A 24,076-nucleotide genomic window follows, 5' to 3' on the forward strand; every position below is an offset into this window, starting at 1 on the left:
GCCAATAACCCCCGGAGCCGGTGCGAAAGGCGACTCTTGTGTGCCTCGGCTCGTTGGTCTAGGGGTATGATTCTCGCTTAGGGTGCGAGAGGTCCCGGGTTCAAATCCCGGACGAGCCCTTTTTCAGAGGTAAACATACGAATCCTACTCAAAACTCACAATGCCTGACTATTTCTCATTACACTCGCCGCATTGTTGCACAAAATATTTTGAACCTCAGAAGAAACATGGATCACCATGCTTTTTCTGCCTTCATGCTTAGTCTGTGTGTGTCCCAGGTGATGCTTTCCCAAGGTGTACTTGCTGGCATTTAGGCATCAGATATTTGTCTGTCGATGCCTGCATAAGTCAATTTTTAATACGTCTAATTGCAAGCATGTTGGCTGATATCTCTGCAGTTTTCACACTTGCTCCTCGCTTTCTGAGTGGCTGCTGATACAGCAGAATAGAAGTAGAGAGAATCCTTGAGAGGAACCTTGCTCTAACAGTAAAACACAGCAAGTGAGTTTCTGTAGTGTAGTGGTCATCACGTTCGCCTAACACGCGAAAGGTCCCCGTTTCGAGACTGTGCATGAGCTGCTTTTATGTGCACCCTCTAAAACCTTATTATCTCAATGCAAGCTTAAGAAGAGGCGGTCCTTGAACCCAGCGAGCCGTGGGAAACTTCCTTTACTTTTGCAAGACGAAACAAATTAATCCGCATCCATCAGTGGTCGCTCTTGTGCCTAGCTTTTTTTTTGTCATGCCATGTTGTATTGTGGGGTCTTTACACTTGTGACATTGCTGTGAACGTTGTAAGTGCAAACATTGGCAGGTGCAGTCAGAAGAGTCAGATCTGTGCACACCCAGGGCTGTCAGGATGGCCGAGTGGTCTAAGGCACCAGACTCAAGAGAGCTTGATCTTCAGTGCAACTGAGACTTCTGGTCTCCTCATGGAGGCGTGGGTTCAAATCCCACTTCTGACAGGTTTCTTTTACACCCTTAAATCGTCCTGTTTTTTGCAGTGCATTCCCCACACACCACAATCTTTGCACGGACCTGTAACATATGACGAGAAATCCACCAACGATCAGGCTGGTCCCTCAATCACAATTCCATGTATTCCTGGAAGGGACACCTCAGGCACACCTTCCGTTAAATTTGCACTCCATCACACAAACTGCCGTGCTGGTTTCTCATTAAGCAGTTGATCCCATCTTTGTTGTGAGGCTCTCCTGCCACCTTTTGGGCGGAGAAGGCACTGTCCCTGCAACAACACAGGCAGACATGTTCAACAGGGCTTCCTGGTTATGTGGGAGGAACAGATTGTCATTGGTCCCCCCTTGCGAATTTTAATTTACATAAGGAAGACAGAGAGGTAGCTGGGAGTAGGCAGTACACACGGACATTGAACTCTATCTTGTGATTTGCAGCCAATTCTAGATTGAGGCAGGAGGAAAGGAGGTGATTTGCCCAACAATGGCCATACTGGGAATTCAGCCACCCTGGGGCTCCCAGGTGAGTGTTTCAGTCCTGCGAGCCACTCATATAAATCTCGCCTGATCGAGCCTGATCGAGCGCTGAGTGAGCGTGTTTGAATCCAAGAATCAAATGCCTCTGTCTTAGGAGGAAGAATTGGCAGGCCCTCCCTTGCATCTGGGGTGGAAGTCTATGGGGTAAGTGTCCAGGACTTGCAGAGGAGTACAAGTGCCAGAAAGTGCCTGCAGTTCTCATCAGCGCCTTTTTTCTGCTCTCTGGCAGCTAGGATATCGACTGATCCCTTCCTTGCAAGAGTGAAAAAAACAACACCTTGAGAGAAAACATGACTTTGTGTGGTTCACATAGAGAGAGAGCAGCCAAATAGCCCTGCTTTGTTTCTGAAAGACGCATCAGAAATTGCTTAAAATGCCGACTGGGGAATCAGGCTCGTTGGTCTAGGGGTATGATTCTCGCTTCGGGTGCGAGAGGTCCCGGGTTCAAATCCCGGACGAGCCCATGCTGTGGAATTATTTTTAGGCTGCTTATTATATAGGGCCATTTCTTCTTTTCAATGCTATAAGACGCCGTGTATGGTGAGAAAGTTCCTTTCCCTCTACGCTATTTCCCACTTTTGGCGTATAGAATTTCAGTGCCGGACTTCTTTGCAACTGCTTTTCTGGGGTGGACCATCAGTGTAGGAAAATTAAATGCAAAGTGTTTTTCTAGTGTGATTTCAGGTATGGTTTTAAAATCGCCTTTTGGAATAAAAGTGGTCCTCGTTCCTTTCTTCCAAAGAAAGAGATCGGGTAAGGAGGGTCCAACTTTGAGCTTCATGGACATTGGCCCTTGGTCTGTGCATTCCAGCCCACTACATGCCAAGAAGATTCGTGCAAGCGTGTCTGTTTCTGTAGTGTAGTGGTTATCACGTTCGCTTTACACGCGAAAGGTCCCTGGTTCGAGACCGGGCAGAAACAGCAGCTTTCTGTTTTTCACACAGTTTGCATTTACTCTCTCAACTTATAGGAAAGCTGAGATAATGGAAGCTGTCTATCCCTCACCAGCGTGATGTACTGTGCTCCAGGGGCATCAGTGACAGCTCAAAAAGAGAAGTGACGATAGTTTGCGCTATTCGTTTGCACGTCCTTGTGTACTGAAGGTTGGGCCTACTTCATGAAAGCAAGGCATGAGAGCAGAAATGGTTTTATTGACCTCACCGAGAGCATACACCTAGAACAAACAAAATGTCTGAAGGATAGAGGCATTTTCATTTCTTGTTCGATGACGGCCATGGAAAAGACAGCAACCATATTGCAGAAGAGAGCAGCATGTGCAGTTGCTTGCTTTGGGTGAAGCATTCACTAACTCGCTGCCAATAACCCCCGGAGCCGGTGCGAAAGGCGACTCTTGTGTGCCTCGGCTCGTTGGTCTAGGGGTATGATTCTCGCTTAGGGTGCGAGAGGTCCCGGGTTCAAATCCCGGACGAGCCCTTTTTCAGAGGTAAACATACGAATCCTACTCAAAACTCACAATGCCTGACTATTTCTCATTACACTCGCCGCATTGTTGCACAAAATATTTTGAACCTCAGAAGAAACATGGATCACCATGCTTTTTCTGCCTTCATGCTTAGTCTGTGTGTGTCCCAGGTGATGCTTTCCCAAGGTGTACTTGCTGGCATTTAGGCATCAGATATTTGTCTGTCGATGCCTGCATAAGTCAATTTTTAATACGTCTAATTGCAAGCATGTTGGCTGATATCTCTGCAGTTTTCACACTTGCTCCTCGCTTTCTGAGTGGCTGCTGATACAGCAGAATAGAAGTAGAGAGAATCCTTGAGAGGAACCTTGCTCTAACAGTAAAACACAGCAAGTGAGTTTCTGTAGTGTAGTGGTCATCACGTTCGCCTAACACGCGAAAGGTCCCCGGTTCGAGACCGGGCAGAAACACTGTGCATGAGCTGCTTTTATGTGCACCCTCTAAAACCTTATTATCTCAATGCAAGCTTAAGAAGAGGCGGTCCTTGAACCCAGCGAGCCGTGGGAAACTTCCTTTACTTTTGCAAGACGAAACAAATTAATCCGCATCCATCAGTGGTCGCTCTTGTGCCTAGCTTTTTTTTTGTCATGCCATGTTGTATTGTGGGGTCTTTACACTTGTGACATTGCTGTGAACGTTGTAAGTGCAAACATTGGCAGGTGCAGTCAGAAGAGTCAGATCTGTGCACACCCAGGGCTGTCAGGATGGCCGAGTGGTCTAAGGCGCCAGACTCAAGAGAGCTTGATCTTCAGTGCAACTGAGACTTCTGGTCTCCTCATGGAGGCGTGGGTTCAAATCCCACTTCTGACAGGTTTCTTTTACACCCTTAAATCGTCCTGTTTTTTGCAGTGCATTCCCCACACACCACAATCTTTGCACGGACCTGTAACATATGACGAGAAATCCACCAACGATCAGGCTGGTCCCTCAATCACAATTCCATGTATTCCTGGAAGGGACACCTCAGGCACACCTTCCGTTAAATTTGCACTCCATCACACAAACTGCCGTGCTGGTTTCTCATTAAGCAGTTGATCCCATCTTTGTTGTGAGGCTCTCCTGCCACCTTTTGGGCGGAGAAGGCACTGTCCCTGCAACAACACAGGCAGACATGTTCAACAGGGCTTCCTGGTTATGTGGGAGGAGCAGATTGTCATTGGTCCCCCCTTGCGAATTTTAATTTACATAAGGAAGACAGAGAGGTAGCTGGGAGTAGGCAGTACACACGGACATTGAACTCTATCTTGTGATTTGCAGCCAATTCTAGATTGAGGCAGGAGGAAAGGAGGTGATTTGCCCAACAATGGCCATACTGGGAATTCAGCCACCCTGGGGCTCCCAGGTGAGTGTTTCAGTCCTGCGAGCCACTCATATAAATCTCGCCTGATCGAGCCTGATCGAGCGCTGAGTGAGCGTGTTTGAATCCAAGAATCAAATGCCTCTGTCTTAGGAGCAAGAATTGGCAGGCCCTCCCTTGCATCTGGGGTGGAAGTCTATGGGGTAAGTGTCCAGGACTTGCAGAGGAGTACAAGTGCCAGAAAGTGCCTGCAGTTCTCATCAGCGCCTTTTTTCTGCTCTCTGGCAGCTAGGATATCGACTGATCCCTTCCTTGCAAGAGTGAAAAAAACAACACCTTGAGAGAAAACATGACTTTGTGTGGTTCACATAGAGAGAGAGCAGCCAAATAGCCCTGCTTTGTTTCTGAAAGACGCATCAGAAATTGCTTAAAATGCCGACTGGGGAATCAGGCTCGTTGGTCTAGGGGTATGATTCTCGCTTCGGGTGCGAGAGGTCCCGGGTTCAAATCCCGGACGAGCCCATGCTGTGGAATTATTTTTAGGCTGCTTATTATATAGGGCCATTTCTTCTTTTCAATGCTATAAGACGCCGTGTATGGTGAGAAAGTTCCTTTCCCTCTACGCTATTTCCCACTTTTGGCGTATAGAATTTCAGTGCCGGACTTCTTTGCAACTGCTTTTCTGGGGTGGACCATCAGTGTAGGAAAATTAAATGCAAAGTGTTTTTCTAGTGTGATTTCAGGTATGGTTTTAAAATCGCCTTTTGGAATAAAAGTGGTCCTCGTTCCTTTCTTCCAAAGAAAGAGATCGGGTAAGGAGGGTCCAACTTTGAGCTTCATGGACATTGGCCCTTGGTCTGTGCATTCCAGCCCACTACATGCCAAGAAGATTCGTGCAAGCGTGTCTGTTTCTGTAGTGTAGTGGTTATCACGTTCGCTTTACACGCGAAAGGTCCCTGGTTCGAGACCGGGCAGAAACAGCAGCTTTCTGTTTTTCACACAGTTTGCATTTACTCTCTCAACTTATAGGAAAGCTGAGATAATGGAAGCTGTCTATCCCTCACCAGCGTGATGTACTGTGCTCCAGGGGCATCAGTGACAGCTCAAAAAGAGAAGTGACGATAGTTTGCGCTATTCGTTTGCACGTCCTTGTGTACTGAAGGTTGGGCCTACTTCATGAAAGCAAGGCATGAGAGCAGAAATGGTTTTATTGACCTCACCGAGAGCATACACCTAGAACAAACAAAATGTCTGAAGGATAGAGGCATTTTCATTTCTTGTTCGATGACGGCCATGGAAAAGACAGCAACCATATTGCAGAAGAGAGCAGCATGTGCAGTTGCTTGCTTTGGGTGAAGCATTCACTAACTCGCTGCCAATAACCCCCGGAGCCGGTGCGAAAGGCGACTCTTGTGTGCCTCGGCTCGTTGGTCTAGGGGTATGATTCTCGCTTAGGGTGCGAGAGGTCCCGGGTTCAAATCCCGGACGAGCCCTTTTTCAGAGGTAAACATACGAATCCTACTCAAAACTCACAATGCCTGACTATTTCTCATTACACTCGCCGCATTGTTGCACAAAATATTTTGAACCTCAGAAGAAACATGGATCACCATGCTTTTTCTGCCTTCATGCTTAGTCTGTGTGTGTCCCAGGTGATGCTTTCCCAAGGTGTACTTGCTGGCATTTAGGCATCAGATATTTGTCTGTCGATGCCTGCATAAGTCAATTTTTAATACGTCTAATTGCAAGCATGTTGGCTGATATCTCTGCAGTTTTCACACTTGCTCCTCGCTTTCTGAGTGGCTGCTGATACAGCAGAATAGAAGTAGAGAGAATCCTTGAGAGGAACCTTGCTCTAACAGTAAAACACAGCAAGTGAGTTTCTGTAGTGTAGTGGTCATCACGTTCGCCTAACACGCGAAAGGTCCCCGGTTCGAGACTGTGCATGAGCTGCTTTTATGTGCACCCTCTAAAACCTTATTATCTCAATGCAAGCTTAAGAAGAGGCGGTCCTTGAACCCAGCGAGCCGTGGGAAACTTCCTTTACTTTTGCAAGACGAAACAAATTAATCCGCATCCATCAGTGGTCGCTCTTGTGCCTAGCTTTTTTTTTGTCATGCCATGTTGTTTTGTGGGGTCTTTACACTTGTGACATTGCTGTGAACGTTGTAAGTGCAAACATTGGCAGGTGCAGTCAGAAGAGTCAGATCTGTGCACACCCAGGGCTGTCAGGATGGCCAAGTGGTCTAAGGCGCCAGACTCAAGAGAGCTTGATCTTCAGTGCAACTGAGACTTCTGGTCTCCTCATGGAGGCGTGGGTTCAAATCCCACTTCTGACAGGTTTCTTTTACACCCTTAAATCGTCCTGTTTTTTGCAGTGCATTCCCCACACACCACAATCTTTGCACGGACCTGTAACATATGACGAGAAATCCACCAACGATCAGGCTGGTCCCTCAATCACAATTCCATGTATTCCTGGAAGGGACACCTCAGGCACACCTTCCGTTAAATTTGCACTCCATCACACAAACTGCCGTGCTGGTTTCTCATTAAGCAGTTGATCCCATCTTTGTTGTGAGGCTCTCCTGCCACCTTTTGGGCGGAGAAGGCACTGTCCCTGCAACAACACAGGCAGACATGTTCAACAGGGCTTCCTGGTTATGTGGGAGGAGCAGATTGTCATTGGTCCCCCCTTGCGAATTTTAATTTACATAAGGAAGACAGAGAGGTAGCTGGGAGTAGGCAGTACACACGGACATTGAACTCTATCTTGTGATTTGCAGCCAATTCTAGATTGAGGCAGGAGGAAAGGAGGTGATTTGCCCAACAATGGCCATACTGGGAATTCAGCCACCCTGGGGCTCCCAGGTGAGTGTTTCAGTCCTGCGAGCCACTCATATAAATCTCGCCTGATCGAGCCTGATCGAGCGCTGAGTGAGCGTGTTTGAATCCAAGAATCAAATGCCTCTGTCTTAGGAGCAAGAATTGGCAGGCCCTCCCTTGCATCTGGGGTGGAAGTCTATGGGGTAAGTGTCCAGGACTTGCAGAGGAGTACAAGTGCCAGAAAGTGCCTGCAGTTCTCATCAGCGCCTTTTTTCTGCTCTCTGGCAGCTAGGATATCGACTGATCCCTTCCTTGCAAGAGTGAAAAAAACAACACCTTGAGAGAAAACATGACTTTGTGTGGTTCACATAGAGAGAGAGCAGCCAAATAGCCCTGCTTTGTTTCTGAAAGACGCATCAGAAATTGCTTAAAATGCCGACTGGGGAATCAGGCTCGTTGGTCTAGGGGAATGATTCTCGCTTCGGGTGCGAGAGGTCCCGGGTTCAAATCCCGGACGAGCCCATGCTGTGGAATTATTTTTAGGCTGCTTATTATATAGGGCCATTTCTTCTTTTCAATGCTATAAGACGCCGTGTATGGTGAGAAAGTTCCTTTCCCTCTACGCTATTTCCCACTTTTGGCGTATAGAATTTCAGTGCCGGACTTCTTTGCAACTGCTTTTCTGGGGTGGACCATCAGTGTAGGAAAATTAAATGCAAAGTGTTTTTCTAGTGTGATTTCAGGTATGGTTTTAAAATCGCCTTTTGGAATAAAAGTGGTCCTCGTTCCTTTCTTCCAAAGAAAGAGATCGGGTAAGGAGGGTCCAACTTTGAGCTTCATGGACATTGGCCCTTGGTCTGTGCATTCCAGCCCACTACATGCCAAGAAGATTCGTGCAAGCGTGTCTGTTTCTGTAGTGTAGTGGTTATCACGTTCGCTTTACACGCGAAAGGTCCCTGGTTCGAGACCGGGCAGAAACAGCAGCTTTCTGTTTTTCACACAGTTTGCATTTACTTTCTCAACTTATAGGAAAGCTGAGATAATGGAAGCTGTCTATCCCTCACCAGCGTGATGTACTGTGCTCCAGGGGCATCAGTGACAGCTCAAAAAGAGAAGTGACGATAGTTTGCGCTATTCGTTTGCACGTCCTTGTGTACTGAAGGTTGGGCCTACTTCATGAAAGCAAGGCATGAGAGCAGAAATGGTTTTATTGACCTCACCGAGAGCATACACCTAGAACAAACAAAATGTCTGAAGGATAGAGGCATTTTCATTTCTTGTTCGATGACGGCCATGGAAAAGACAGCAACCATATTGCAGAAGAGAGCAGCATGTGCAGTTGCTTGCTTTGGGTGAAGCATTCACTAACTCGCTGCCAATAACCCCCGGAGCCGGTGCGAAAGGCGACTCTTGTGTGCCTCGGCTCGTTGGTCTAGGGGTATGATTCTCGCTTAGGGTGCGAGAGGTCCCGGGTTCAAATCCCGGACGAGCCCTTTTTCAGAGGTAAACATACGAATCCTACTCAAAACTCACAATGCCTGACTATTTCTCATTACACTCGCCGCATTGTTGCACAAAATATTTTGAACCTCAGAAGAAACATGGATCACCATGCTTTTTCTGCCTTCATGCTTAGTCTGTGTGTGTCCCAGGTGATGCTTTCCCAAGGTGTACTTGCTGGCATTTAGGCATCAGATATTTGTCTGTCGATGCCTGCATAAGTCAATTTTTAATACGTCTAATTGCAAGCATGTTGGCTGATATCTCTGCAGTTTTCACACTTGCTCCTCGCTTTCTGAGTGGCTGCTGATACAGCAGAATAGAAGTAGAGAGAATCCTTGAGAGGAACCTTGCTCTAACAGTAAAACACAGCAAGTGAGTTTCTGTAGTGTAGTGGTCATCACGTTCGCCTAACACGCGAAAGGTCCCCGTTTCGAGACTGTGCATGAGCTGCTTTTATGTGCACCCTCTAAAACCTTATTATCTCAATGCAAGCTTAAGAAGAGGCGGTCCTTGAACCCAGCGAGCCGTGGGAAACTTCCTTTACTTTTGCAAGACGAAACAAATTAATCCGCATCCATCAGTGGTCGCTCTTGTGCCTAGCTTTTTTTTTGTCATGCCATGTTGTATTGTGGGGTCTTTACACTTGTGACATTGCTGTGAACGTTGTAAGTGCAAACATTGGCAGGTGCAGTCAGAAGAGTCAGATCTGTGCACACCCAGGGCTGTCAGGATGGCCGAGTGGTCTAAGGCGCCAGACTCAAGAGAGCTTGATCTTCAGTGCAACTGAGACTTCTGGTCTCCTCATGGAGGCGTGGGTTCAAATCCCACTTCTGACAGGTTTCTTTTACACCCTTAAATCGTCCTGTTTTTTGCAGTGCATTCCCCACACACCACAATCTTTGCACGGACCTGTAACATATGACGAGAAATCCACCAACGATCAGGCTGGTCCCTCAATCACAATTCCATGTATTCCTGGAAGGGACACCTCAGGCACACCTTCCGTTAAATTTGCACTCCATCACACAAACTGCCGTGCTGGTTTCTCATTAAGCAGTTGATCCCATCTTTGTTGTGAGGCTCTCCTGCCACCTTTTGGGCGGAGAAGGCACTGTCCCTGCAACAACACAGGCAGACATGTTCAACAGGGCTTCCTGGTTATGTGGGAGGAACAGATTGTCATTGGTCCCCCCTTGCGAATTTTAATTTACATAAGGAAGACAGAGAGGTAGCTGGGAGTAGGCAGTACACACGGACATTGAACTCTATCTTGTGATTTGCAGCCAATTCTAGATTGAGGCAGGAGGAAAGGAGGTGATTTGCCCAACAATGGCCATACTGGGAATTCAGCCACCCTGGGGCTCCCAGGTGAGTGTTTCAGTCCTGCGAGCCACTCATATAAATCTCGCCTGATCGAGCCTGATCGAGCGCTGAGTGAGCGTGTTTGAATCCAAGAATCAAATGCCTCTGTCTTAGGAGGAAGAATTGGCAGGCCCTCCCTTGCATCTGGGGTGGAAGTCTATGGGGTAAGTGTCCAGGACTTGCAGAGGAGTACAAGTGCCAGAAAGTGCCTGCAGTTCTCATCAGCGCCTTTTTTCTGCTCTCTGGCAGCTAGGATATCGACTGATCCCTTCCTTGCAAGAGTGAAAAAAACAACACCTTGAGAGAAAACATGACTTTGTGTGGTTCACATAGAGAGAGAGCAGCCAAATAGCCCTGCTTTGTTTCTGAAAGACGCATCAGAAATTGCTTAAAATGCCGACTGGGGAATCAGGCTCGTTGGTCTAGGGGTATGATTCTCGCTTCGGGTGCGAGAGGTCCCGGGTTCAAATCCCGGACGAGCCCATGCTGTGGAATTATTTTTAGGCTGCTTATTATATAGGGCCATTTCTTCTTTTCAATGCTATAAGACGCCGTGTATGGTGAGAAAGTTCCTTTCCCTCTACGCTATTTCCCACTTTTGGCGTATAGAATTTCAGTGCCGGACTTCTTTGCAACTGCTTTTCTGGGGTGGACCATCAGTGTAGGAAAATTAAATGCAAAGTGTTTTTCTAGTGTGATTTCAGGTATGGTTTTAAAATCGCCTTTTGGAATAAAAGTGGTCCTCGTTCCTTTCTTCCAAAGAAAGAGATCGGGTAAGGAGGGTCCAACTTTGAGCTTCATGGACATTGGCCCTTGGTCTGTGCATTCCAGCCCACTACATGCCAAGAAGATTCGTGCAAGCGTGTCTGTTTCTGTAGTGTAGTGGTTATCACGTTCGCTTTACACGCGAAAGGTCCCTGGTTCGAGACCGGGCAGAAACAGCAGCTTTCTGTTTTTCACACAGTTTGCATTTACTCTCTCAACTTATAGGAAAGCTGAGATAATGGAAGCTGTCTATCCCTCACCAGCGTGATGTACTGTGCTCCAGGGGCATCAGTGACAGCTCAAAAAGAGAAGTGACGATAGTTTGCGCTATTCGTTTGCACGTCCTTGTGTACTGAAGGTTGGGCCTACTTCATGAAAGCAAGGCATGAGAGCAGAAATGGTTTTATTGACCTCACCGAGAGCATACACCTAGAACAAACAAAATGTCTGAAGGATAGAGGCATTTTCATTTCTTGTTCGATGACGGCCATGGAAAAGACAGCAACCATATTGCAGAAGAGAGCAGCATGTGCAGTTGCTTGCTTTGGGTGAAGCATTCACTAACTCGCTGCCAATAACCCCCGGAGCCGGTGCGAAAGGCGACTCTTGTGTGCCTCGGCTCGTTGGTCTAGGGGTATGATTCTCGCTTAGGGTGCGAGAGGTCCCGGGTTCAAATCCCGGACGAGCCCTTTTTCAGAGGTAAACATACGAATCCTACTCAAAACTCACAATGCCTGACTATTTCTCATTACACTCGCCGCATTGTTGCACAAAATATTTTGAACCTCAGAAGAAACATGGATCACCATGCTTTTTCTGCCTTCATGCTTAGTCTGTGTGTGTCCCAGGTGATGCTTTCCCAAGGTGTACTTGCTGGCATTTAGGCATCAGATATTTGTCTGTCGATGCCTGCATAAGTCAATTTTTAATACGTCTAATTGCAAGCATGTTGGCTGATATCTCTGCAGTTTTCACACTTGCTCCTCGCTTTCTGAGTGGCTGCTGATACAGCAGAATAGAAGTAGAGAGAATCCTTGAGAGGAACCTTGCTCTAACAGTAAAACACAGCAAGTGAGTTTCTGTAGTGTAGTGGTCATCACGTTCGCCTAACACGCGAAAGGTCCCCGGTTCGAGACCGGGCAGAAACACTGTGCATGAGCTGCTTTTATGTGCACCCTCTAAAACCTTATTATCTCAATGCAAGCTTAAGAAGAGGCGGTCCTTGAACCCAGCGAGCCGTGGGAAACTTCCTTTACTTTTGCAAGACGAAACAAATTAATCCGCATCCATCAGTGGTCGCTCTTGTGCCTAGCTTTTTTTTTGTCATGCCATGTTGTATTGTGGGGTCTTTACACTTGTGACATTGCTGTGAACGTTGTAAGTGCAAACATTGGCAGGTGCAGTCAGAAGAGTCAGATCTGTGCACACCCAGGGCTGTCAGGATGGCCGAGTGGTCTAAGGCGCCAGACTCAAGAGAGCTTGATCTTCAGTGCAACTGAGACTTCTGGTCTCCTCATGGAGGCGTGGGTTCAAATCCCACTTCTGACAGGTTTCTTTTACACCCTTAAATCGTCCTGTTTTTTGCAGTGCATTCCCCACACACCACAATCTTTGCACGGACCTGTAACATATGACGAGAAATCCACCAACGATCAGGCTGGTCCCTCAATCACAATTCCATGTATTCCTGGAAGGGACACCTCAGGCACACCTTCCGTTAAATTTGCACTCCATCACACAAACTGCCGTGCTGGTTTCTCATTAAGCAGTTGATCCCATCTTTGTTGTGAGGCTCTCCTGCCACCTTTTGGGCGGAGAAGGCACTGTCCCTGCAACAACACAGGCAGACATGTTCAACAGGGCTTCCTGGTTATGTGGGAGGAGCAGATTGTCATTGGTCCCCCCTTGCGAATTTTAATTTACATAAGGAAGACAGAGAGGTAGCTGGGAGTAGGCAGTACACACGGACATTGAACTCTATCTTGTGATTTGCAGCCAATTCTAGATTGAGGCAGGAGGAAAGGAGGTGATTTGCCCAACAATGGCCATACTGGGAATTCAGCCACCCTGGGGCTCCCAGGTGAGTGTTTCAGTCCTGCGAGCCACTCATATAAATCTCGCCTGATCGAGCCTGATCGAGCGCTGAGTGAGCGTGTTTGAATCCAAGAATCAAATGCCTCTGTCTTAGGAGCAAGAATTGGCAGGCCCTCCCTTGCATCTGGGGTGGAAGTCTATGGGGTAAGTGTCCAGGACTTGCAGAGGAGTACAAGTGCCAGAAAGTGCCTGCAGTTCTCATCAGCGCCTTTTTTCTGCTCTCTGGCAGCTAGGATATCGACTGATCCCTTCCTTGCAAGAGTGAAAAAAACAACACCTTGAGAGAAAACATGACTTTGTGTGGTTCACATAGAGAGAGAGCAGCCAAATAGCCCTGCTTTGTTTCTGAAAGACGCATCAGAAATTGCTTAAAATGCCGACTGGGGAATCAGGCTCGTTGGTCTAGGGGTATGATTCTCGCTTCGGGTGCGAGAGGTCCCGGGTTCAAATCCCGGACGAGCCCATGCTGTGGAATTATTTTTAGGCTGCTTATTATATAGGGCCATTTCTTCTTTTCAATGCTATAAGACGCCGTGTATGGTGAGAAAGTTCCTTTCCCTCTACGCTATTTCCCACTTTTGGCGTATAGAATTTCAGTGCCGGACTTCTTTGCAACTGCTTTTCTGGGGTGGACCATCAGTGTAGGAAAATTAAATGCAAAGTGTTTTTCTAGTGTGATTTCAGGTATGGTTTTAAAATCGCCTTTTGGAATAAAAGTGGTCCTCGTTCCTTTCTTCCAAAGAAAGAGATCGGGTAAGGAGGGTCCAACTTTGAGCTTCATGGACATTGGCCCTTGGTCTGTGCATTCCAGCCCACTACATGCCAAGAAGATTCGTGCAAGCGTGTCTGTTTCTGTAGTGTAGTGGTTATCACGTTCGCTTTACACGCGAAAGGTCCCTGGTTCGAGACCGGGCAGAAACAGCAGCTTTCTGTTTTTCACACAGTTTGCATTTACTCTCTCAACTTATAGGAAAGCTGAGATAATGGAAGCTGTCTATCCCTCACCAGCGTGATGTACTGTGCTCCAGGGGCATCAGTGACAGCTCAAAAAGAGAAGTGACGATAGTTTGCGCTATTCGTTTGCACGTCCTTGTGTACTGAAGGTTGGGCCTACTTCATGAAAGCAAGGCATGAGAGCAGAAATGGTTTTATTGACCTCACCGAGAGCATACACCTAGAACAAACAAAATGTCTGAAGGATAGAGGCATTTTCATTTCTTGTTCGATGACGGCCATGGAAAAGACAGCAACCATATTGCAGAAGAGAGCAGCATGTGCAGTTGCTTGCTTTGGGTGAAGCATTCACTAACTCGCTGCCAATAACCCCCGGAGCCGGTGCGAAAGGCGACTCTTGTGTGCCTCGGCTCGTTGGTCTAGGGGTATGATTCTCGCTTAGGGTGCGAGAGGTCCCGGGTTCAAATCCCGGACGAGCCCTTTTTCAGAGGTAAACATACGAATCCTACTCAAAACTCACAATGCCTGACTATTTCTCATTACACTCGCCGCATTGTTGCACAAAATATTTTGAACCTCAGAAGAAACATGGATCACCATGCTTTTTCTGCCTTCATGCTTAGTCTGTGTGTGTCCCAGGTGATGCTTTCCCAAGGTGTACTTGCTGGCATTTAGGCATCAGATATTTGTCTGTCGATGCCTGCATAAGTCAATTTTTAATACGTCTAATTGCAAGCATGTTGGCTGATATCTCTGCAGTTTTCACACTTGCTCCTCGCTTTCTGAGTGGCTGCTGATACAGCAGAATAGAAGTAGAGAGAATCCTTGAGAGGAACCTTGCTCTAACAGTAAAACACAGCAAGTGAGTTTCTGTAGTGTAGTGGTCATCACGTTCGCCTAACACGCGAAAGGTCCCCGGTTCGAGACTGTGCATGAGCTGCTTTTATGTGCACCCTCTAAAACCTTATTATCTCAATGCAAGCTTAAGAAGAGGCGGTCCTTGAACCCAGCGAGCCGTGGGAAACTTCCTTTACTTTTGCAAGACGAAACAAATTAATCCGCATCCATCAGTGGTCGCTCTTGTGCCTAGCTTTTTTTTTGTCATGCCATGTTGTATTGTGGGGTCTTTACACTTGTGACATTGCTGTGAACGTTGTAAGTGCAAACATTGGCAGGTGCAGTCAGAAGAGTCAGATCTGTGCACACCCAGGGCTGTCAGGATGGCCGAGTGGTCTAAGGCGCCAGACTCAAGAGAGCTTGATCTTCAGTGCAACTGAGACTTCTGGTCTCCTCATGGAGGCGTGGGTTCAAATCCCACTTCTGACAGGTTTCTTTTACACCCTTAAATCGTCCTGTTTTTTGCAGTGCATTCCCCACACACCACAATCTTTGCACGGACCTGTAACATATGACGAGAAATCCACCAACGATCAGGCTGGTCCCTCAATCACAATTCCATGTATTCCTGGAAGGGACACCTCAGGCACACCTTCCGTTAAATTTGCACTCCATCACACAAACTGCCGTGCTGGTTTCTCATTAAGCAGTTGATCCCATCTTTGTTGTGAGGCTCTCCTGCCACCTTTTGGGCGGAGAAGGCACTGTCCCTGCAACAACACAGGCAGACATGTTCAACAGGGCTTCCTGGTTATGTGGGAGGAGCAGATTGTCATTGGTCCCCCCTTGCGAATTTTAATTTACATAAGGAAGACAGAGAGGTAGCTGGGAGTAGGCAGTACACACGGACATTGAACTCTATCTTGTGATTTGCAGCCAATTCTAGATTGAGGCAGGAGGAAAGGAGGTGATTTGCCCAACAATGGCCATACTGGGAATTCAGCCACCCTGGGGCTCCCAGGTGAGTGTTTCAGTCCTGCGAGCCACTCATATAAATCTCGCCTGATCGAGCCTGATCGAGCGCTGAGTGAGCGTGTTTGAATCCAAGAATCAAATGCCTCTGTCTTAGGAGGAACAATTGGCAGGCCCTCCCTTGCATCTGGGGTGGAAGTCTATGGGGTAAGTGTCCAGGACTTGCAGAGGAGTACAAGTGCCAGAAAGTGCCTGCAGTTCTCATCAGCGCCTTTTTTCTGCTCTCTGGCAGCTAGGATATCGACTGATCCCTTCCTTGCAAGAGTGAAAAAAACAACACCTTGAGAGAAAACATGACTTTGTGTGGTTCACATAGAGAGAGAGCAGCCAAATAGCCCTGCTTTGTTTCTGAAAGACGCATCAGAAATTGCTTAAAATGCCGACTGGGGAATCAGGCTCGTTGGTCTAGGGGTATGATTCTCGCTTCGGGTGAGAGAGGTCCCGGGTTCAAATCCCGGACGAGCCCATGCTGTGGAATTATTTTTAGGCTGCTTATTATATAGGGCCATTTCTTCTTTTCAATGCTATAAGACGCCGTGTATGGTGAGAAAGTTCCTTTCCCTCTACGCTATTTCCCACTTTTGGCGTATAGAATTTCAGTGCCGGACTTCTTTGCAACTGCTTTTCTGGGGTGGACCATCAGTGTAGGAAAATTAAATGCAAAGTGTTTTTCTAGTGTGATTTCAGGTATGGTTTTAAAATCGCCTTTTGGAATAAAAGTGGTCCTCGTTCCTTTCTTCCAAAGAAAGAGATCGGGTAAGGAGGGTCCAACTTTGAGCTTCATGGACATTGGCCCTTGGTCTGTGCATTCCAGCCCACTACATGCCAAGAAGATTCGTGCAAGCGTGTCTGTTTCTGTAGTGTAGTGGTTATCACGTTCGCTTTACACGCGAAAGGTCCCTGGTTCGAGACCGGGCAGAAACAGCAGCTTTCTGTTTTTCACACAGTTTGCATTTACTCTCTCAACTTATAGGAAAGCTGAGATAATGGAAGCTGTCTATCCCTCACCAGCGTGATGTACTGTGCTCCAGGGGCATCAGTGACAGCTCAAAAAGAGAAGTGACGATAGTTTGCGCTATTCGTTTGCACGTCCTTGTGTACTGAAGGTTGGGCCTACTTCATGAAAGCAAGGCATGAGAGCAGAAATGGTTTTATTGACCTCACCGAGAGCATACACCTAGAACAAACAAAATGTCTGAAGGATAGAGGCATTTTCATTTCTTGTTCGATGACGGCCATGGAAAAGACAGCAACCATATTGCAGAAGAGAGCAGCATGTGCAGTTGCTTGCTTTGGGTGAAGCATTCACTAACTCGCTGCCAATAACCCCCGGAGCCGGTGCGAAAGGCGACTCTTGTGTGCCTCGGCTCGTTGGTCTAGGGGTATGATTCTCGCTTAGGGTGCGAGAGGTCCCGGGTTCAAATCCCGGACGAGCCCTTTTTCAGAGGTAAACATACGAATCCTACTCAAAACTCACAATGCCTGACTATTTCTCATTACACTCGCCGCATTGTTGCACAAAATATTTTGAACCTCAGAAGAAACATGGATCACCATGCTTTTTCTGCCTTCATGCTTAGTCTGTGTGTGTCCCAGGTGATGCTTTCCCAAGGTGTACTTGCTGGCATTTAGGCATCAGATATTTGTCTGTCGATGCCTGCATAAGTCAATTTTTAATACGTCTAATTGCAAGCATGTTGGCTGATATCTCTGCAGTTTTCACACTTGCTCCTCGCTTTCTGAGTGGCTGCTGATACAGCAGAATAGAAGTAGAGAGAATCCTTGAGAGGAACCTTGCTCTAACAGTAAAACACAGCAAGTGAGTTTCTGTAGTGTAGTGGTCATCACGTTCGCCTAACACGCGAAAGGTCCCCGGTTCGAGACCGGGCAGAAACACTGTGCATGAGCTGCTTTTATGTGCACCCTCTAAAACCTTATTATCTCAATGCAAGCTTAAGAAGAGGCGGTCCTTGAACCCAGCGAGCCGTGGGAAACTTCCTTTACTTTTGCAAGACGAAACAAATTAATCCGCATCCATCAGTGGTCGCTCTTGTGCCTAGCTTTTTTTTTGTCATGCCATGTTGTATTGTGGGGTCTTTACACTTGTGACATTGCTGTGAACGTTGTAAGTGCAAACATTGGCAGGTGCAGTCAGAAGAGTCAGATCTGTGCACACCCAGGGCTGTCAGGATGGCCGAGTGGTCTAAGGCGCCAGACTCAAGAGAGCTTGATCTTCAGTGCAACTGAGACTTCTGGTCTCCTCATGGAGGCGTGGGTTCAAATCCCACTTCTGACAGGTTTCTTTTACACCCTTAAATCGTCCTGTTTTTTGTAGTGCATTCCCCACACACCACAATCTTTGCACGGACCTGTAACATATGACGAGAAATCCACCAACGATCAGGCTGGTCCCTCAATCACAATTCCATGTATTCCTGGAAGGGACACCTCAGGCACACCTTCCGTTAAATTTGCACTCCATCACACAAACTGCCGTGCTGGTTTCTCATTAAGCAGTTGATCCCATCTTTGTTGTGAGGCTCTCCTGCCACCTTTTGGGCGGAGAAGGCACTGTCCCTGCAACAACACAGGCAGACATGTTCAACAGGGCTTCCTGGTTATGTGGGAGGAGCAGATTGTCATTGGTCCCCCCTTGCGAATTTTAATTTACATAAGGAAGACAGAGAGGTAGCTGGGAGTAGGCAGTACACACGGACATTGAACTCTATCTTGTGATTTGCAGCCAATTCTAGATTGAGGCAGGAGGAAAGGAGGTGATTTGCCCAACAATGGCCATACTGGGAATTCAGCCACCCTGGGGCTCCCAGGTGAGTGTTTCAGTCCTGCGAGCCACTCATATAAATCTCGCCTGATCGAGCCTGATCGAGCGCTGAGTGAGCGTGTTTGAATCCAAGAATCAAATGCCTCTGTCTTAGGAGCAAGAATTGGCAGGCCCTCCCTTGCATCTGGGGTGGAAGTCTATGGGGTAAGTGTCCAGGACTTGCAGAGGAGTACAAGTGCCAGAAAGTGCCTGCAGTTCTCATCAACGCCTTTTTTCTGCTCTCTGGCAGCTAGGATATCGACTGATCCCTTCCTTGCAAGAGTGAAAAAAACAACACCTTGAGAGAAAACATGACTTTGTGTGGTTCACATAGAGAGAGAGCAGCCAAATAGCCCTGCTTTGTTTCTGAAAGACGCATCAGAAATTGCTTAAAATGCCGACTGGGGAATCAGGCTCGTTGGTCTAGGGGTATGATTCTCGCTTCGGGTGCGAGAGGTCCCGGGTTCAAATCCCGGACGAGCCCATGCTGTGGAATTATTTTTAGGCTGCTTATTATATAGGGCCATTTCTTCTTTTCAATGCTATAAGACGCCGTGTATGGTGAGAAAGTTCCTTTCCCTCTACGCTATTTCCCACTTTTGGCGTATAGAATTTCAGTGCCGGACTTCTTTGCAACTGCTTTTCTGGGGTGGACCATCAGTGTAGGAAAATTAAATGCAAAGTGTTTTTCTAGTGTGATTTCAGGTATGGTTTTAAAATCGCCTTTTGGAATAAAAGTGGTCCTCGTTCCTTTCTTCCAAAGAAAGAGATCGGGTAAGGAGGGTCCAACTTTGAGCTTCATGGACATTGGCCCTTGGTCTGTGCATTCCAGCCCACTACATGCCAAGAAGATTCGTGCAAGCGTGTCTGTTTCTGTAGTGTAGTGGTTATCACGTTCGCTTTACACGCGAAAGGTCCCTGGTTCGAGACCGGGCAGAAACAGCAGCTTTCTGTTTTTCACACAGTTTGCATTTACTCTCTCAACTTATAGGAAAGCTGAGATAATGGAAGCTGTCTATCCCTCACCAGCGTGATGTACTGTGCTCCAGGGGCATCAGTGACAGCTCAAAAAGAGAAGTGACGATAGTTTGCGCTATTCGTTTGCACGTCCTTGTGTACTGAAGGTTGGGCCTACTTCATGAAAGCAAGGCATGAGAGCAGAAATGGTTTTATTGACCTCACCGAGAGCATACACCTAGAACAAACAAAATGTCTGAAGGATAGAGGCATTTTCATTTCTTGTTCGATGACGGCCATGGAAAAGACAGCAACCATATTGCAGAAGAGAGCAGCATGTGCAGTTGCTTGCTTTGGGTGAAGCATTCACTAACTCGCTGCCAATAACCCCCGGAGCCGGTGCGAAAGGTGACTCTTGTGTGCCTCGGCTCGTTGGTCTAGGGGTATGATTCTCGCTTAGGGTGCGAGAGGTCCCGGGTTCAAATCCCGGACAAGCCCTTTTTCAGAGGTAAACATACGAATCCTACTCAAAACTCACAATGCCTGACTATTTCTCATTACACTCGCCGCATTGTTGCACAAAATATTTTGAACCTCAGAAGAAACATGGATCACCATGCTTTTTCTGCCTTCATGCTTAGTCTGTGTGTGTCCCAGGTGATGCTTTCCCAAGGTGTACTTGCTGGCATTTAGGCATCAGATATTTGTCTGTCGATGCCTGCATAAGTCAATTTTTAATACGTCTAATTGCAAGCATGTTGGCTGATATCTCTGCAGTTTTCACACTTGCTCCTCGCTTTCTGAGTGGCTGCTGATACAGCAGAATAGAAGTAGAGAGAATCCTTGAGAGGAACCTTGCTCTAACAGTAAAACACAGCAAGTGAGTTTCTGTAGTGTAGTGGTCATCACGTTCGCCTAACACGCGAAAGGTCCCCGGTTCGAGACCGGGCAGAAACACTGTGCATGAGCTGCTTTTATGTGCACCCTCTAAAACCTTATTATCTCAATGCAAGCTTAAGAAGAGGCGGTCCTTGAACCCAGCGAGCCGTGGGAAACTTCCTTTACTTTTGCAAGACGAAACAAATTAATCCGCATCCATCAGTGGTCGCTCTTGTGCCTAGCTTTTTTTTTGTCATGCCATGTTGTATTGTGGGGTCTTTACACTTGTGACATTGCTGTGAACGTTGTAAGTGCAAACATTGGCAGGTGCAGTCAGAAGAGTCAGATCTGTGCACACCCAGGGCTGTCAGGATGGCCGAGTGGTCTAAGGCGCCAGACTCAAGAGAGCTTGATCTTCAGTGCAACTGAGACTTCTGGTCTCCTCATGGAGGCGTGGGTTCAAATCCCACTTCTGACAGGTTTCTTTTACACCCTTAAATCGTCCTGTTTTTTGTAGTGCATTCCCCACACACCACAATCTTTGCACGGACCTGTAACATATGACGAGAAATCCACCAACGATCAGGCTGGTCCCTCAATCACAATTCCATGTATTCCTGGAAGGGACACCTCAGGCACACCTTCCGTTAAATTTGCACTCCATCACACAAACTGCCGTGCTGGTTTCTCATTAAGCAGTTGATCCCATCTTTGTTGTGAGGCTCTCCTGCCACCTTTTGGGCGGAGAAGGCACTGTCCCTGCAACAACACAGGCAGACATGTTCAACAGGGCTTCCTGGTTATGTGGGAGGAGCAGATTGTCATTGGTCCCCCCTTGCGAATTTTAATTTACATAAGGAAGACAGAGAGGTAGCTGGGAGTAGGCAGTACACACGGACATTGAACTCTATCTTGTGATTTGCAGCCAATTCTAGATTGAGGCAGGAGGAAAGGAGGTGATTTGCCCAACAATGGCCATACTGGGAATTCAGCCACCCTGGGGCTCCCAGGTGAGTGTTTCAGTCCTGCGAGCCACTCATATAAATCTCGCCTGATCGAGCCTGATCGAGCGCTGAGTGAGCGTGTTTGAATCCAAGAATCAAATGCCTCTGTCTTAGGAGGAAGAATTGGCAGGCCCTCCCTTGCATCTGGGGTGGAAGTCTATGGGGTAAGTGTCCAGGACTTGCAGAGGAGTACAAGTGCCAGAAAGTGCCTGCAGTTCTCATCAGCGCCTTTTTTCTGCTCTCTGGCAGCTAGGATATCGACTGATCCCTTCCTTGCAAGAGTGAAAAAAACAACACCTTGAGAGAAAACATGACTTTGTGTGGTTCACATAGAGAGAGAGCAGCCAAATAGCCCTGCTTTGTTTCTGAAAGACGCATCAGAAATTGCTTAAAATGCCGACTGGGGAATCAGGCTCGTTGGTCTAGGGGTATGATTCTCGCTTCGGGTGCGAGAGGTCCCGGGTTCAAATCCCGGACGAGCCCATGCTGTGGAATTATTTTTAGGCTGCTTATTATATAGGGCCATTTCTTCTTTTCAATGCTATAAGACGCCGTGTATGGTGAGAAAGTTCCTTTCCCTCTACGCTATTTCCCACTTTTGGCGTATAGAATTTCAGTGCCGGACTTCTTTGCAACTGCTTTTCTGGGGTGGACCATCAGTGTAGGAAAATTAAATGCAAAGTGTTTTTCTAGTGTGATTTCAGGTATGGTTTTAAAATCGCCTTTTGGAATAAAAGTGGTCCTCGTTCCTTTCTTCCAAAGAAAGAGATCGGGTAAGGAGGGTCCAACTTTGAGCTTCATGGACATTGGCCCTTGGTCTGTGCATTCCAGCCCACTACATGCCAAGAAGATTCGTGCAAGCGTGTCTGTTTCTGTAGTGTAGTGGTTATCACGTTCGCTTTACACGCGAAAGGTCCCTGGTTCGAGACCGGGCAGAAACAGCAGCTTTCTGTTTTTCACACAGTTTGCATTTACTCTCTCAACTTATAGGAAAGCTGAGATAATGGAAGCTGTCTATCCCTCACCAGCGTGATGTACTGTGCTCCAGGGGCATCAGTGACAGCTCAAAAAGAGAAGTGACGATAGTTTGCGCTATTCGTTTGCACGTCCTTGTGTACTGAAGGTTGGGCCTACTTCATGAAAGCAAGGCATGAGAGCAGAAATGGTTTTATTGACCTCACCGAGAGCATACACCTAGAACAAACAAAATGTCTGAAGGATAGAGGCATTTTCATTTCTTGTTCGATGACGGCCATGGAAAAGACAGCAACCATATTGCAGAAGAGAGCAGCATGTGCAGTTGCTTGCTTTGGGTGAAGCATTCACTAACTCGCTGCCAATAACCCCCGGAGCCGGTGCGAAAGGCAACTCTTGTGTGCCTCGGCTCGTTGGTCTAGGGGTATGATTCTCGCTTAGGGTGCGAGAGGTCCCGGGTTCAAATCCCGGACGAGCCCTTTTTCAGAGGTAAACATACGAATCCTACTCAAAACTCACAATGCCTGACTATTTCTCATTACACTCGCCGCATTGTTGCACAAAATATTTTGAACCTCAGAAGAAACATGGATCACCATGCTTTTTCTGCCTTCATGCTTAGTCTGTGTGTGTCCCAGGTGATGCTTTCCCAAGGTGTACTTGCTGGCATTTAGGCATCAGATATTTGTCTGTCGATGCCTGCATAAGTCAATTTTTAATACGTCTAATTGCAAGCATGTTGGCTGATATCTCTGCAGTTTTCACACTTGCTCCTCGCTTTCTGAGTGGCTGCTGATACAGCAGAATAGAAGTAGAGAGAATCCTTGAGAGGAACCTTGCTCTAACAGTAAAACACAGCAAGTGAGTTTCTGTAGTGTAGTGGTCATCACGTTCGCCTAACACGCGAAAGGTCCCCGGTTCGAGACTGTGCATGAGCTGCTTTTATGTGCACCCTCTAAAACCTTATTATCTCAATGCAAGCTTAAGAAGAGGCGGTCCTTGAACCCAGCGAGCCGTGGGAAACTTCCTTTACTTTTGCAAGACGAAACAAATTAATCCGCATCCATCAGTGGTCGCTCTTGTGCCTAGCTTTTTTTTTGTCATGCCATGTTGTATTGTGGGGTCTTTACACTTGTGACATTGCTGTGAACGTTGTAAGTGCAAACATTGGCAGGTGCAGTCAGAAGAGTCAGATCTGTGCACACCCAGGGCTGTCAGGATGGCCGAGTGGTCTAAGGCGCCAGACTCAAGAGAGCTTGATCTTCAGTGCAACTGAGACTTCTGGTCTCCTCATGGAGGCGTGGGTTCAAATCCCACTTCTGACAGGTTTCTTTTACACCCTTAAATCGTCCTGTTTTTTGCAGTGCATTCCCCACACACCACAATCTTTGCACGGACCTGTAACATATGACGAGAAATCCACCAACGATCAGGCTGGTCCCTCAATCACAATTCCATGTATTCCTGGAAGGGACACCTCAGGCACACCTTCCGTTAAATTTGCACTCCATCACACAAACTGCCGTGCTGGTTTCTCATTAAGCAGTTGATCCCATCTTTGTTGTGAGGCTCTCCTGCCACCTTTTGGGCGGAGAAGGCACTGTCCCTGCAACAACACAGGCAGACATGTTCAACAGGGCTTCCTGGTTATGTGGGAGGAGCAGATTGTCATTGGTCCCCCCTTGCGAATTTTAATTTACATAAGGAAGACAGAGAGGTAGCTGGGAGTAGGCAGTACACACGGACATTGAACTCTATCTTGTGATTTGCAGCCAA

At 47.3% G+C, this 24,076-nt stretch overlaps 34 non-coding genes across 34 annotated transcripts; all 34 read left to right on the plus strand.

The window, feature by feature from the left end:
- The first annotated feature begins 47 nt into the window (after positions 1-47).
- TRNAP-AGG (transfer RNA proline (anticodon AGG)) lies at positions 48-119 on the plus strand. Its single transcript has one exon. It is a non-coding gene; the product is annotated as a tRNA-Pro (tRNA).
- Positions 120-1,902: 1,783 nt separating this feature from the next.
- On the plus strand, positions 1,903-1,974 carry TRNAP-CGG (transfer RNA proline (anticodon CGG)). Its single transcript has one exon. It is a non-coding gene; the product is annotated as a tRNA-Pro (tRNA).
- A 385-nt stretch (positions 1,975-2,359) lies between these two features.
- On the plus strand, positions 2,360-2,432 carry TRNAV-UAC (transfer RNA valine (anticodon UAC)). The gene has a single exon. It is a non-coding gene; the product is annotated as a tRNA-Val (tRNA).
- A 441-nt stretch (positions 2,433-2,873) lies between these two features.
- On the plus strand, positions 2,874-2,945 carry TRNAP-AGG (transfer RNA proline (anticodon AGG)). The gene has a single exon. It is a non-coding gene; the product is annotated as a tRNA-Pro (tRNA).
- Positions 2,946-3,331: 386 nt separating this feature from the next.
- TRNAV-AAC (transfer RNA valine (anticodon AAC)) lies at positions 3,332-3,404 on the plus strand. The gene has a single exon. It is a non-coding gene; the product is annotated as a tRNA-Val (tRNA).
- Positions 3,405-3,692: 288 nt separating this feature from the next.
- Positions 3,693-3,804, plus strand: TRNAL-CAA (transfer RNA leucine (anticodon CAA)). The gene is made up of 2 exons: positions 3,693-3,730; positions 3,759-3,804. It is a non-coding gene; the product is annotated as a tRNA-Leu (tRNA).
- A 937-nt stretch (positions 3,805-4,741) lies between these two features.
- TRNAP-CGG (transfer RNA proline (anticodon CGG)) lies at positions 4,742-4,813 on the plus strand. Its single transcript has one exon. It is a non-coding gene; the product is annotated as a tRNA-Pro (tRNA).
- Positions 4,814-5,198: 385 nt separating this feature from the next.
- Positions 5,199-5,271, plus strand: TRNAV-UAC (transfer RNA valine (anticodon UAC)). The gene has a single exon. It is a non-coding gene; the product is annotated as a tRNA-Val (tRNA).
- Positions 5,272-5,712: 441 nt separating this feature from the next.
- Positions 5,713-5,784, plus strand: TRNAP-AGG (transfer RNA proline (anticodon AGG)). Its single transcript has one exon. It is a non-coding gene; the product is annotated as a tRNA-Pro (tRNA).
- Positions 5,785-7,567: 1,783 nt separating this feature from the next.
- TRNAP-CGG (transfer RNA proline (anticodon CGG)) lies at positions 7,568-7,639 on the plus strand. Its single transcript has one exon. It is a non-coding gene; the product is annotated as a tRNA-Pro (tRNA).
- A 385-nt stretch (positions 7,640-8,024) lies between these two features.
- TRNAV-UAC (transfer RNA valine (anticodon UAC)) lies at positions 8,025-8,097 on the plus strand. Its single transcript has one exon. It is a non-coding gene; the product is annotated as a tRNA-Val (tRNA).
- A 441-nt stretch (positions 8,098-8,538) lies between these two features.
- Positions 8,539-8,610, plus strand: TRNAP-AGG (transfer RNA proline (anticodon AGG)). Its single transcript has one exon. It is a non-coding gene; the product is annotated as a tRNA-Pro (tRNA).
- A 734-nt stretch (positions 8,611-9,344) lies between these two features.
- Positions 9,345-9,456, plus strand: TRNAL-CAA (transfer RNA leucine (anticodon CAA)). The gene is made up of 2 exons: positions 9,345-9,382; positions 9,411-9,456. It is a non-coding gene; the product is annotated as a tRNA-Leu (tRNA).
- A 937-nt stretch (positions 9,457-10,393) lies between these two features.
- Positions 10,394-10,465, plus strand: TRNAP-CGG (transfer RNA proline (anticodon CGG)). Its single transcript has one exon. It is a non-coding gene; the product is annotated as a tRNA-Pro (tRNA).
- Positions 10,466-10,850: 385 nt separating this feature from the next.
- Positions 10,851-10,923, plus strand: TRNAV-UAC (transfer RNA valine (anticodon UAC)). Its single transcript has one exon. It is a non-coding gene; the product is annotated as a tRNA-Val (tRNA).
- A 441-nt stretch (positions 10,924-11,364) lies between these two features.
- On the plus strand, positions 11,365-11,436 carry TRNAP-AGG (transfer RNA proline (anticodon AGG)). The gene has a single exon. It is a non-coding gene; the product is annotated as a tRNA-Pro (tRNA).
- Positions 11,437-11,822: 386 nt separating this feature from the next.
- Positions 11,823-11,895, plus strand: TRNAV-AAC (transfer RNA valine (anticodon AAC)). The gene has a single exon. It is a non-coding gene; the product is annotated as a tRNA-Val (tRNA).
- A 288-nt stretch (positions 11,896-12,183) lies between these two features.
- TRNAL-CAA (transfer RNA leucine (anticodon CAA)) lies at positions 12,184-12,295 on the plus strand. Its single transcript has 2 exons — positions 12,184-12,221; positions 12,250-12,295. It is a non-coding gene; the product is annotated as a tRNA-Leu (tRNA).
- A 937-nt stretch (positions 12,296-13,232) lies between these two features.
- On the plus strand, positions 13,233-13,304 carry TRNAP-CGG (transfer RNA proline (anticodon CGG)). The gene has a single exon. It is a non-coding gene; the product is annotated as a tRNA-Pro (tRNA).
- Positions 13,305-13,689: 385 nt separating this feature from the next.
- On the plus strand, positions 13,690-13,762 carry TRNAV-UAC (transfer RNA valine (anticodon UAC)). Its single transcript has one exon. It is a non-coding gene; the product is annotated as a tRNA-Val (tRNA).
- A 441-nt stretch (positions 13,763-14,203) lies between these two features.
- Positions 14,204-14,275, plus strand: TRNAP-AGG (transfer RNA proline (anticodon AGG)). Its single transcript has one exon. It is a non-coding gene; the product is annotated as a tRNA-Pro (tRNA).
- A 734-nt stretch (positions 14,276-15,009) lies between these two features.
- TRNAL-CAA (transfer RNA leucine (anticodon CAA)) lies at positions 15,010-15,121 on the plus strand. Its single transcript has 2 exons — positions 15,010-15,047; positions 15,076-15,121. It is a non-coding gene; the product is annotated as a tRNA-Leu (tRNA).
- A 1,394-nt stretch (positions 15,122-16,515) lies between these two features.
- On the plus strand, positions 16,516-16,588 carry TRNAV-UAC (transfer RNA valine (anticodon UAC)). The gene has a single exon. It is a non-coding gene; the product is annotated as a tRNA-Val (tRNA).
- A 441-nt stretch (positions 16,589-17,029) lies between these two features.
- TRNAP-AGG (transfer RNA proline (anticodon AGG)) lies at positions 17,030-17,101 on the plus strand. Its single transcript has one exon. It is a non-coding gene; the product is annotated as a tRNA-Pro (tRNA).
- A 386-nt stretch (positions 17,102-17,487) lies between these two features.
- TRNAV-AAC (transfer RNA valine (anticodon AAC)) lies at positions 17,488-17,560 on the plus strand. The gene has a single exon. It is a non-coding gene; the product is annotated as a tRNA-Val (tRNA).
- A 288-nt stretch (positions 17,561-17,848) lies between these two features.
- Positions 17,849-17,960, plus strand: TRNAL-CAA (transfer RNA leucine (anticodon CAA)). The gene is made up of 2 exons: positions 17,849-17,886; positions 17,915-17,960. It is a non-coding gene; the product is annotated as a tRNA-Leu (tRNA).
- A 937-nt stretch (positions 17,961-18,897) lies between these two features.
- TRNAP-CGG (transfer RNA proline (anticodon CGG)) lies at positions 18,898-18,969 on the plus strand. The gene has a single exon. It is a non-coding gene; the product is annotated as a tRNA-Pro (tRNA).
- Positions 18,970-19,354: 385 nt separating this feature from the next.
- On the plus strand, positions 19,355-19,427 carry TRNAV-UAC (transfer RNA valine (anticodon UAC)). The gene has a single exon. It is a non-coding gene; the product is annotated as a tRNA-Val (tRNA).
- An 899-nt stretch (positions 19,428-20,326) lies between these two features.
- On the plus strand, positions 20,327-20,399 carry TRNAV-AAC (transfer RNA valine (anticodon AAC)). The gene has a single exon. It is a non-coding gene; the product is annotated as a tRNA-Val (tRNA).
- Positions 20,400-20,687: 288 nt separating this feature from the next.
- On the plus strand, positions 20,688-20,799 carry TRNAL-CAA (transfer RNA leucine (anticodon CAA)). Its single transcript has 2 exons — positions 20,688-20,725; positions 20,754-20,799. It is a non-coding gene; the product is annotated as a tRNA-Leu (tRNA).
- Positions 20,800-21,736: 937 nt separating this feature from the next.
- Positions 21,737-21,808, plus strand: TRNAP-CGG (transfer RNA proline (anticodon CGG)). Its single transcript has one exon. It is a non-coding gene; the product is annotated as a tRNA-Pro (tRNA).
- Positions 21,809-22,193: 385 nt separating this feature from the next.
- TRNAV-UAC (transfer RNA valine (anticodon UAC)) lies at positions 22,194-22,266 on the plus strand. The gene has a single exon. It is a non-coding gene; the product is annotated as a tRNA-Val (tRNA).
- Positions 22,267-22,707: 441 nt separating this feature from the next.
- TRNAP-AGG (transfer RNA proline (anticodon AGG)) lies at positions 22,708-22,779 on the plus strand. The gene has a single exon. It is a non-coding gene; the product is annotated as a tRNA-Pro (tRNA).
- Positions 22,780-23,513: 734 nt separating this feature from the next.
- Positions 23,514-23,625, plus strand: TRNAL-CAA (transfer RNA leucine (anticodon CAA)). Its single transcript has 2 exons — positions 23,514-23,551; positions 23,580-23,625. It is a non-coding gene; the product is annotated as a tRNA-Leu (tRNA).
- The last annotated feature ends 451 nt before the right edge of the window (positions 23,626-24,076 follow it).

The sequence above is a fragment of the Triturus cristatus genome, chromosome 10 (assembly GCF_964204655.1).
Source record: "Triturus cristatus chromosome 10, aTriCri1.1, whole genome shotgun sequence".
Lineage (NCBI taxonomy): Eukaryota > Metazoa > Chordata > Amphibia > Caudata > Salamandridae > Triturus > Triturus cristatus.